Source organism: Salvelinus fontinalis, unplaced genomic scaffold, assembly GCF_029448725.1.
Source record: "Salvelinus fontinalis isolate EN_2023a unplaced genomic scaffold, ASM2944872v1 scaffold_0009, whole genome shotgun sequence".
Classification (NCBI taxonomy): Eukaryota; Metazoa; Chordata; class Actinopteri; order Salmoniformes; family Salmonidae; genus Salvelinus; species Salvelinus fontinalis.
The window spans coordinates 509,280-520,000 of record NW_026600218.1 but is presented as its reverse complement, the minus strand read 5'-3'; positions in this window follow the sequence as shown (position 1 = coordinate 520,000).

The following is a 10,721-nucleotide window of genomic DNA, read 5'->3' as shown; positions in this document are numbered from 1 at the left end:
TTGGTTAGTCTGTCCTGCTGGCTGACTGGGAGTAGTCTGGGATCACACACACATAGAGAGAGAGACAGAGAAAGAAAGAGAGAGAGAGAGAAAGACATGGACACAGACACAGGCACACACGCTTGCACACACACACACACACACACACAGATACACAGACACACGTGCAAACATACACACTTGTACACACACATGGGCACAGACAGACAAACACACACAGGGATGTCTTTTTGATACGTTTTCTCCAAGTTGGGGCTCTAACGCTCTAAGGATCTCTTCTAACAGTCCAATACATGAGATGTATCAGGTGGTGATAGTTGTTAACCTTAGGTATTTGGTCCGATCCCTGCTACACCTCCTCTTCAGACGAAGAGGAGGAAGGCTGCCACTGGGTTGGCGCCCCCCCTTGGTTGTGCTGTGGTGGAGACCTTTGTGGGCTATACTCGGCCTTGTCTCAGGATTGTAAGTTGGTGGTTGAGGATATCCCTCTAGTGGTGTGGGGGCTGTGCTTTGGCAGAGTGGGTGGGGTTATATCCTTCCTGTTTGGCCCTGTCCGGGGGTTTCTTCGGATGGGGCCACAGTGTCTCCTGACCGCTCCTGTCTCAGCCTCCAGTATTTATGCTGCAGTAGTTTATGTGTCGGGGGGCTAGGGTCAGTTGGTTATACCTGGAGTACTTCTCCTGTCTTATCCAGTGTCCTGTGTGAATTTAAGTATGCTCTCTCTAATTCTCTCGTTCTCTCTTTCTCTCTGAGAACCCGAGCCCTAGGACCATACGTCAGGACTACCGGGCATGCTGACACCTTGCTGTCCCCAGTCCGCCCGGCCTTGCTGCTATTCCAGTTTCAACTGTTTCTGCCTGCGGTTACGAAACCCCTACCTGTCCCAGACCTGCTGTTTTCAACTCTTAATGATCGGCTATGAAAAGCCAACTGAGATTTATTCCTGATTATTATTTGACCATGCTTGTCATTTATGAACATTTTGAAAATCTTGGCTCTCTCTAATTTTCTCCTTCTCTCTTTCTCTCGGAGGACCTGAGCCCTAGGACCATACGTCGGGACTACCGGCCGTGGTGACTCCTTGCTGCCCCCAGTCCGCCTGGCCTTGCTGCTATTCCAGTTTCAACTCTTCTGCCTGCGGTTATGGAACCCTTACCTGTCCCAGACCTGCTGTTTTCAACTCTTAATGATCGGCTATGAAAAGCCAACTGAGATTTATTCCTGATTATTATTTGACCATGCTTGTCATTTATGAACATTTTGAAAATCTTGGCTCTCTCTAATTTTCTCCTTCTCTCTTTCTTTCTCTCGGAGGACCTGGGCCCTAGGACCATGCGTCGGGACTGCCGCCCGTGGTGACTCCTTGCTGTCCCCAGTCCGTCTGGCCTTGCTGCTATTCCAGTTTCAGCTGTTCTGCCTGCGGTTATGGAACCGCCACCTGTCCCAGACCTGTTGTTTTTCAACTCTTAATGATCAGCTATGAAAAGCCAACTGAAAATTATTCATGATTATTATTTGACCATGCTTGTCACTTATGAACATTTTTGAACATCTTGGCATAGTTCTGTTATAATCTCCACCCGGCACAGCCAGAAGAGGACTGGCCACCCCTCATAGCCTGGTTCCTCTCTAGGTTTCTTCCTAGGTTTTGGCCTTTCTAGGGAGTTTTTCCTAGCCACCGTGCTTCTACACCTGCATTCTAGCTGTTTGGGGTTTTAGGCTGGGTTTCTGTACAGCACTTCGAGATATTATCTGATGTACGAAGGGCTATATAAAATAAAATTGATTGATTGATTGATTACAATCTGAGATGACTGTCTATTCATTTCATTACAATGATCTAACTATCAATTAATACAGCTGCTCCAAATGATAAGTAACTGTTGCGTTACTCTTAATGCATAGTTTTACGGAAACTGACAAACAATATTCCATGTTTAGATCATGAAAGTTTCAGGATAACGAGATCCATTGACACCAGTTATCGTGGACCATGAACCAATTGGACTACATTATATGTGGATGTAATATTTCATCATCATTCTTTATCAGACACTGTTTCTATGGTCCCATGTACCACTTTTCCAGACCACGTTTTCAGATTTGACATTACTGTACACTCACCGGCCACTTTATTAGGTACACATATCTAGTACTGGGTAGGACCCCCTTTTGCCTCCACAACAGCCTGCACACCACCGTTTTAAACAGCTGTTATTTGAGTGTTTGTGGCCTTTCTGTTAGCTTGAATGAGTCTGGACATTCTCCTCTGACCTCTCTCATTAACAAGGTGTTTCTGCCAGCAGAATTGCCGCTCACTGAATGTGTTTGATTATCGCACCGTTCTCTGTAAACTCTAGAGACTGTAGTGCGTACAAATCCCAGGAGGGCAGCTGTTTCTGAAATGCTGGAACCACCATGTGTGAGACCAACAATCATACCACGGTCAAAGTTGCTTAGATCGTTACATAGTAACCAAAAATGTGTTATAAAATACCCTTTGCCTTGATGACAGTTTGCACACTCTTGGAATTCTGCTTAATTACGCATCTTGCCCGTTTTAATGTTTGGTCGAACAACAACTAAAGCTCTCTACTCCATACACTCTATATAATGAGCTGCAGGCAGCCACATGATTTGCTGTTCGAAGGAGCAGGCTATTTGCATTAACACGCAGGTGTACCTAATAAAGTGGCCCTTGTAATTGCTTTTACTATACTGCCAACTTGGGACTGATGGTTGATTTCACATTGTGGTACGAGTATATAGTGAAATGAGTGGTATCCACCTACAACAACATAGCGATAACATGGAGCCGGCAGGTGATCCAGGTCACAATAGAGGTCAAGCAGTGGGAGGAGGAAGACGAGGAAGATGTGGGGGTCAAAGGAACGGCAGTGGACAAGCATTCCTTCTGAGAGGTGGTCGTGGGTGTCACACGGGACTAGGCGGGTGAGGAAGGACTCAGGCGCAGAGAGTTCCACAGGGAAAGAAGTGCACTTTAATATGGCACACAAAAATACCACAAGCCCAAACACAGGGCGCGGTTAAATAAATAGGACCACCCAAAACACAGGGCGCGGTTAAATAAATAGGACCACCCAAAACACACGGCGCCGTTAAATAAATAGGACCACCCAAAACACAGGGTGCAGGTCCAGAACATAAACACCTCTACCTGACGAACAGACGTAACACAAAACAATTCCGCACAAAACAAGGGCGGGGACACGTACTATAAATAAGGACGCTCATCAAACACATACAACAGGACACAGGTTGTATGTAAGACACAACCAACAGACAACGAAAAAGGGATCGGTGGCGGCTAGTAGGCCGGTGACGACGACCGCCGAGCGCACCCGAACAGGGAGCCAACTTCGGCGGAAGTCGTGACAGTGGGCCTCGTTTGAGAGGTGTGGAGGGAACGTGGTAGAGGACAAGGCCACGGACCAAGACAGTGGCAGCAACAGCAAAGAGCGTCCAATGAAATCCTAGCAATAGTTGTAGACCATGTCGTAAATCATGACAACGACTGAGGCAGCTACAATGATTCAACCAAACCTCAGAAGATCAACCGTTGGCCTCAATCATCAGAACTTTCTGCAATGACAACCGGTAAGTCTTCAACATGCACAAAACATTAGGCTACTCTCAATTGTCAAATGACTGTATATGCCAATGTGTACCACAGATGTGACTAAATGTGTTCTTACTCTACTTTTCACCTCAGAATTGAGACTAGGCCGTATAGGGGAGACAGAGGCAAAATTCTGACTGACCAACAAGAGCGGGCTGTGGTCAATTTGGTTCGGGACAGAAATTATATTCGCCTTACAGAAATTTGTCAGCACATCTTGGACAATGACGACATATTCAACATATTCAACACACACACAAATTATAAATTTGCCAACTGTTTCACGCATGCTGAAAAGGCACCAGGTGTGTCTAAAACAGTTATACCGTGTGCCTTTTGAAAGAAACGCAGACATAGTGAAGCAGCTGAGGACTGACTATGTTCAGGTATGTTCAGTTTCAAGATGCCTGTTGTGAAAAATTCCCCAAATCATTGTAATCAGTAATTCGCTTCCCGAAATGTATTTTTAAAGGGTGACGAAAACCATCACAAATTCCTATTTTTGGATGAGGCAAGCTTCAACCTGTCCTAGACAAGGAGGAGAGGTCGGAATTTCATTGGCCAGCGGGCAACCATCCAAGTACGTGGACCACGTCACCATGTGTGCGGCTATATCGGAAGATGGTGTGGGTGGGACGCAGACCTCGTATTGGATCATATAATGCAGCTCTCCTTGTAACCTTCCTTGATGAACTAAATCAGGTCTGTAGAGCTGATGGCGAGACCTATGTCATTGTATGGGATAATGTCAGGTTCCACCATGCTCAAATGGTGCAAGCATGGTTTCAGGCCCATTTACAATTTACCACCCTGTCCTTAACCCGATTGACTCATTTTTCTCCACATGGAGGTGGAAGGTATATGATAGGCGCCCTCACGAACAAGCCACTCTTCTCCAGGCCATGGATGACGCATGCAATGACATCACGGCAGACCAGTGTCAGGCCCGGATCCGCCCGAAGATTCTTCCCGAGATGTTTGGCTAATGAAAACATCCCTTGTGATGTGGATGAGAACCTGCGGCCAAATCCACAAGACAGGTTTGATGGAAATATAGAAGTACAGTAATCAATCCTTTGTTTTGCTTTTTACAGTAAGCCAGGTGAGGAACACTGCCGTTGACGTTTGACTGTAGTTTTCTTTTTTTCTGTAGCTAAATATTTTTTCTTTCATATTTTGTTCAATGATTTCACTGTGTCTGTAGTATTCTCTCTCTAGTCCTTTTACAGTGATGTATTTATGTGTAGTAGCATAATGAAACATGTATCACGTATTTTGTACTACAATATTTGATGATTGTGCGAACAACTACACAGTGAAACTATCGGTATCTTGTGTGTGGGTGATCTAAATGAATGTTCCTACGGTATTTCATGATAAATGAGTTATTTGAACCAATGATTCTGCAAGTGCAAGGTTTCTTTAAAGATACGAATGCACAATGCACTGTTTTGAACATTGGACAGCCTGCGTTACAAGTGATGTCCATTTTGAGTTTGTGTCTAGAGTTTAGAAAATGACCACAAGGTTCTGACCACAAGTGCCAAAGTGATTTCAAAAAAACTTTAAGACTAGCGACGTGCGTGCGTGCGTGCGTGTGTGTGTGTGTGTGTGTGTGTGTGTGTGTGTGTGTGTGTGTGTGTGTGTGTGTGTGTGTGTGTGTGTGTGTGTGTGTGTGTGCGTGAACGTCTTTCAGTGTCTTGCGTGGACCTTGTGGAAAATAAACGTCTCTAATCCACCTTCTAGTCTGGCGCTGGTGTCCCATTGGTGGGCTGCAGCAGTGATGTGTTAGTCCCAAATGCACAGTGCAATACGTTTGACCAGAGCCTTCTGGCTACTATATAGGGAACAGGGTCCTGGTCAAAAGTAGTGATCTTAATGTGGAATAGTGAGGCAGTGATGTCCTCTCACTAGGGGCCTTATGAGATATGAGAACATTTCTTTTTTTGCCTCCCTCCCTGCTTCATGTTCTGCCTCCCTCCCTGCTTCATGTTCTGCCTCCCTCCCTGCTTCACGTTCTGCCCCCCTCCCTGCTTCATGTTCTGCCTCTCTCCCTCCCTGCTTCATGTTCTGCCCCCCTCCCTGCTTCATGTTCTGCCCCCCTCCCTGCTTCATGTTCTGCCTCTCTCCCTCCCTGCTTCATGTTCTGCCTCTCTCCCTGCTTCACGTTCTGCCTCCCTCCCTGCTTCATGTTCTGCCTCTCTCCCTCCCTGCTTCATGTTCTGCCTCCCTCCCTGCTTCATGTTCTGCCTCCCTCCCTGCTTCATGTTCTGCCTCCCTCCCTGCTTCACGTTCTGCCTCCCTCCCTGCTTCACGTTCTGCCTCCTTCCCTGCTTCATGTTCTGCCTCTCTCCCTCCCTGCTTCATGTTCTGCCTCCCTCCCTGCTTCATGTTCTGCCTCCCTCCCTGCTTCACGTTCTGCCTCCTTCCCTGCTTCATGTTCTGCCTCTCTCCCTCCCTGCTTCATGTTCTGCCTCCCTCCCTGCTTCATGTTCTGCCTCTCCCTGCTTCATGTTCTGCCTCTCCCCCTCCCTGCTTCATGTTCTGCCCCCCTCCCTGCTTCATGTTCTGCCTCTCCCCCTCCCTGATTCATGTTCTGCCTCCCTCCCTGCTTCATGTTCTGCCTCCCTCCCTGCTTCATGTTCTGCCTCTCCCCCTCCCTGCTTCATGTTTTGCCTCCCTCCCTGCTTCACGTTCTGCCTCCTTCCCTGCTTCATGTTCTGCCTCTCCCCCTCCCTGCTTCACGTTCTGCCTCCTTCCCTGCTTCACGTTCTGCCTCCTTCCCTGCTTCACGTTCTGCCTCTCTCCCTGCTTCATGTTCTGCCTCCCTCCCTGCTTCATGTTCTGCCTCCCTCCCTGCTTCACGTTCTGCCTCCTTCCCTGCTTCATGTTCTGCCTCTCTCCCTCCCTGCTTCATGTTCTGCCTCTCCCTGCTTCATGTTCTGCCTCTCTCCCTCCCTGCTTCACGTTCTGCCTCCTTCCCTGCTTCATGTTCTGCCTCTCTCTCTCCCTGCTTCATGTTCTGCCTCCCTCCCTGCTTCATGTTCTGCCTCTCTCCCTGCTTCATGTTCTGCCTCTCTCCCTGCTTCATGTTCTGCCTCCCTCCCTCCCTGCTTCATGTTCTGCCTCTCTCCCTGCTTCATGTTCTGCCTCCTTCCCTGCTTCATGTTCTGCCTCTCTCCCTCCCTGCTTCATGTTCTGCCTCCCTCCCTGCTTCATGTTCTGCCTCTCTCCCTGCTTCATGTTCTGCCTCTCTCCCTCCCTGCTTCATGTTCTGCCTCTCTCCCTCCCTGCTTCATGTTCTGCCTCCCTCCCTCCCTGCTTCATGTTCTGCCTCTCTCTCTCCCTGCTTCATGTTCTGCCTCTCTCCCTCCCTGCTTCATGTTCTGCCTCTCTCCCTCCCTGCTTCATGTTCTGCCTCCCTCCCTGCTTCATGTTCTGCCTCTCTCCCTGCTTCATGTTCTGCCTCCCTCCCTGCTTCATGTTCTGCCTCTCTCCCTGCTTCATGTTCTGCCTCTCTCTCTCCCTGCTTCATGTTCTGCCTCCCTCCCTGCTTCATGTTCTGCCTCTCTCCCTGCTTCATGTTCTGCCTCTCTCTCTCCCTGCTTCATGTTCTGCCTCCCTCCCTGCTTCATGTTCTGCCTCCCTCCCTGCTTCATGTTCTGCCTCTCTCTCTCCCTGCTTCATGTTCTGCCTCCCTCCCTGCTTCATGTTCTGCCTCCCTCCCTGCTTCATGTTCTGCCTCTCTCTCTCCCTGCTTCATGTTCTGCCTCCCTCCCTGCTTCATGTTCTGCCTCTCTCCCTCCCTGCTTCATGTTCTGCCTCTCTCCCTCCCTGCTTCATTTTCTGCTGACTTCTATTATCTGGTATTGGAGTAGAATCCATCTGTGATAAGAGTTTAGTCCTGTGTGTGTGTGTGTGTGTGTGTGTGTGTGTGTGTGTGTGTGTGTGTGTGTGTGTGTGTGTGTGTGTGTGTGTGTGTGTGTGTGTGTGTGTGTGTGTGTGTGCGTGCGTGCGTGCGTGCGTGCGTGCGTGCGTGCGTGCGTGCGTGCGTGCGTGCGTGCGTATATGTGTGTTCCCAGAGGTGAACCGCTCTTTAACCTAGAGTTCCCAGGGGAAAGCAATCATTCATTGCCAAACTAGCGTATAGCTGGACTGCAGAGGCTTCAGAACACACATGCTGACTATAGGATACTGAAAACAACCAAGGTTACAGAACTTTTATATGGTCCAACTGTAAATGCACACTAACTGTAGCCGACTGTAGAAACGTGGCGCTACCTATGCGAATGTCAAGTCTTGTATCTATGAAAGGCTGTTGAAACAGAACAGAGAGGGAAAAATATGGGATTCCATTTTATTGTAAAGTATGAAAATGTGTATTTTTTTATTTTTTATTTGTGGTCACACATTGAGATTGGTGGCTGCAAGTATGATTGACAAATGTGTCATTTAATTTCGGAAGCTTGTATCGTGATGTGTGGTAAATTTAACAACGGTCTCAAATTTGTAACTTGTCATTTGAATACATTCAATATGATTGGCAAGCATGTAAGTCACATTGAGGATGAATTCAACTCATCTATTCAATTTTCAACTGGTGAATCTGCTTCTATGAATAAAAAAATTGCTGCAACCATTGGCTGGATTGTTCCGTCAATCAAATCTCAGGTAGCTACCATGGAAACCGGAGGGTTGTCACTAATTACCACAGCTACAAAGTCTTAAACCCACTTATTTCTACAGTTTATATTCTTAACCCACCTGCTGTGTTCTGGACGAATTGGACCGATTTACAAGTTTTCTTTCTGAAAAATGTAGTTAATTTACCCTGATTGTCATAAGGTTCCATGACGTTGTCCACACAGGGCATCTGAACACACAAAACACATTTTGATGATTTCATTACATTTTGGGTGTTTTATTTAACTTTTGGACACCTGTGGTGTTCCCGGTCAAAAATGACCGGTCATTAGAAATGAATGGGTGAGACTACAATTAGTGTATAAAAATGATTTCAGGCACATGTCCATTCATCAGATGGACACACGTTTTCATTTATTTATTTTATTTCACCTTTCTTTAACCAGGTAGGCCAGTTGAGAACACGTTCTCATTTACAATTGCGACCTGGCCAAGATAAAGCAAAGCAGTTCGACACATACAACAACACATAGTTACACATGGAGTAAAACAAACATACAGTCAATAATACAGTGAAAAATAAGTCTATATACAATGTGAGCAAGTGAGGTGAGATAAGGGAGGTGAAGGCAAATAAAATATATGAATAAATAAAAATATAAAAAAGGCCATGGTGGCGAAGTAAATACAATATAGCAAGTAAAAAAAACACTGGAATGGTTGGTTTGCAGTGGAAGAAGGTGCAAAGTAGAGATAGAAATAATGGGGTGCAAAGGAGCAAAATAAATAAATACAGTAGGTAAAGAGGTAGTTGTTTGGGCTAAATTATAGATGGGCTATGTACAGGTGCAGTAATCTATGAGCTGCTCTGACAGCTGGTGCTTAAAGCTAGTGAGGGAGATAAGTGTTTCCAGTTTCAGAGATTTTTGTAGTTCGTTCCAGTCATTGGCAGCAGAGAACTGGAAGGAGAGGCGGCCAAAGGAAGAATTGGTTTTGGGGGTGACCAGAGAGATATACCTGCTGGAGCGCGTGCTACGGGTGGGCGTTGCTATGGTGACCAGCGAGCTGAGATAAGGGGGGACTTTACCTAGCAGGGTCTTGTAGATGACCTGGAGCCAGTGGGTTTGGCGACGAGTGTGAAGCGAGGGCCAGCCAACGAGAGCGTACAGGTCGCAGTGGTGGGTAGTATATGGGGCTTTGGTGACAAAACGGATGGCACTGTGATAGACTGCATCCAATTTATTGAGTAGGGTTTTGGAGGCTATTTTGTAAATGACATCACCGAATTCGAGGATTGGTAGGATGGTCAGTTTTACAAGGGTATGTTTGGCAGCATGAGTGAAGGATGCTTTGTTGCGGAATAGGAAGCCGATTCTAGATTTAACTTTGGATTAGAGATGCTTGATGTGATGCTTGACGTTCTCTCCCAGACCCCCACATGCATGTGTGTTTGAGCACACACACACACACACACACACACACACGTAACAGTATAAACTTTACGTCGTCCCCTCGCCCCGACCCGGGCGCGAACCAGGGACCCTCTGCACACATCAACAACGGTCGCCCACGAAGCACAGTCGTTACCCATCGCTCCACAAAAGCCGCGGCCCTTGCAAAGCAAGGGGCAACACTACTTAAGTCTCAGAGCAAGTGACGTAACTGATTGAAATGCTACTAGCGCGCACCCGCTAACTAGCTAGCCATTTCACATCCGTTACACACACACACACACACACACACACACACACACACACACACACACACACACACACACACACACACACACACACACACACACACACACACACACACCTCTCTCATTGAGCAGGTCCCCCTCCTTTTCTTGTCTGGTTATCAGAATGAATGACTTCAAGCTTTTTTGAGGCTTTGCTCACAATTCATTCAGTGGCAGCACAATGACCCAACGATATACTGTATGTGAGGCTCTTGATCATATCTTCGATCATGACACTGGTGAGGAGGAGAGAGTCCTTGTTAAACTTTGACACAAAGTAGTCTGTGATAAATAGCACAATATGTTTCATCTGAGTATTTGTTATAGTCAAAATAATTCATACATTATGCTTTTTTTACTCAAAACGAGCTGTATGAGCTCAGGTCAATGAGGCCTACAGGCCATAAATAGCAAATAGAAGTTCAAAACTTGTAATGTTCATGATAACTTAAGTTGATAAAAAGATCTAACACAGCATTAGGTGATAATATATCTGTTCATGTGGATTTATAATCAGCTATAATGTGGCGGTCATTTTGGACCGTGAACACAGAATTTATTAGGGTTAGGGTTAGGGTTAGAAACCAACACAACAGGAGGGTTAAAATTAGATTTTTAAACCTAATCCTAACCACACTGCTAACCCTAACCACACTGCTAACGCTAACCCTAACCACACTGCTAGCCCTAACCACACTG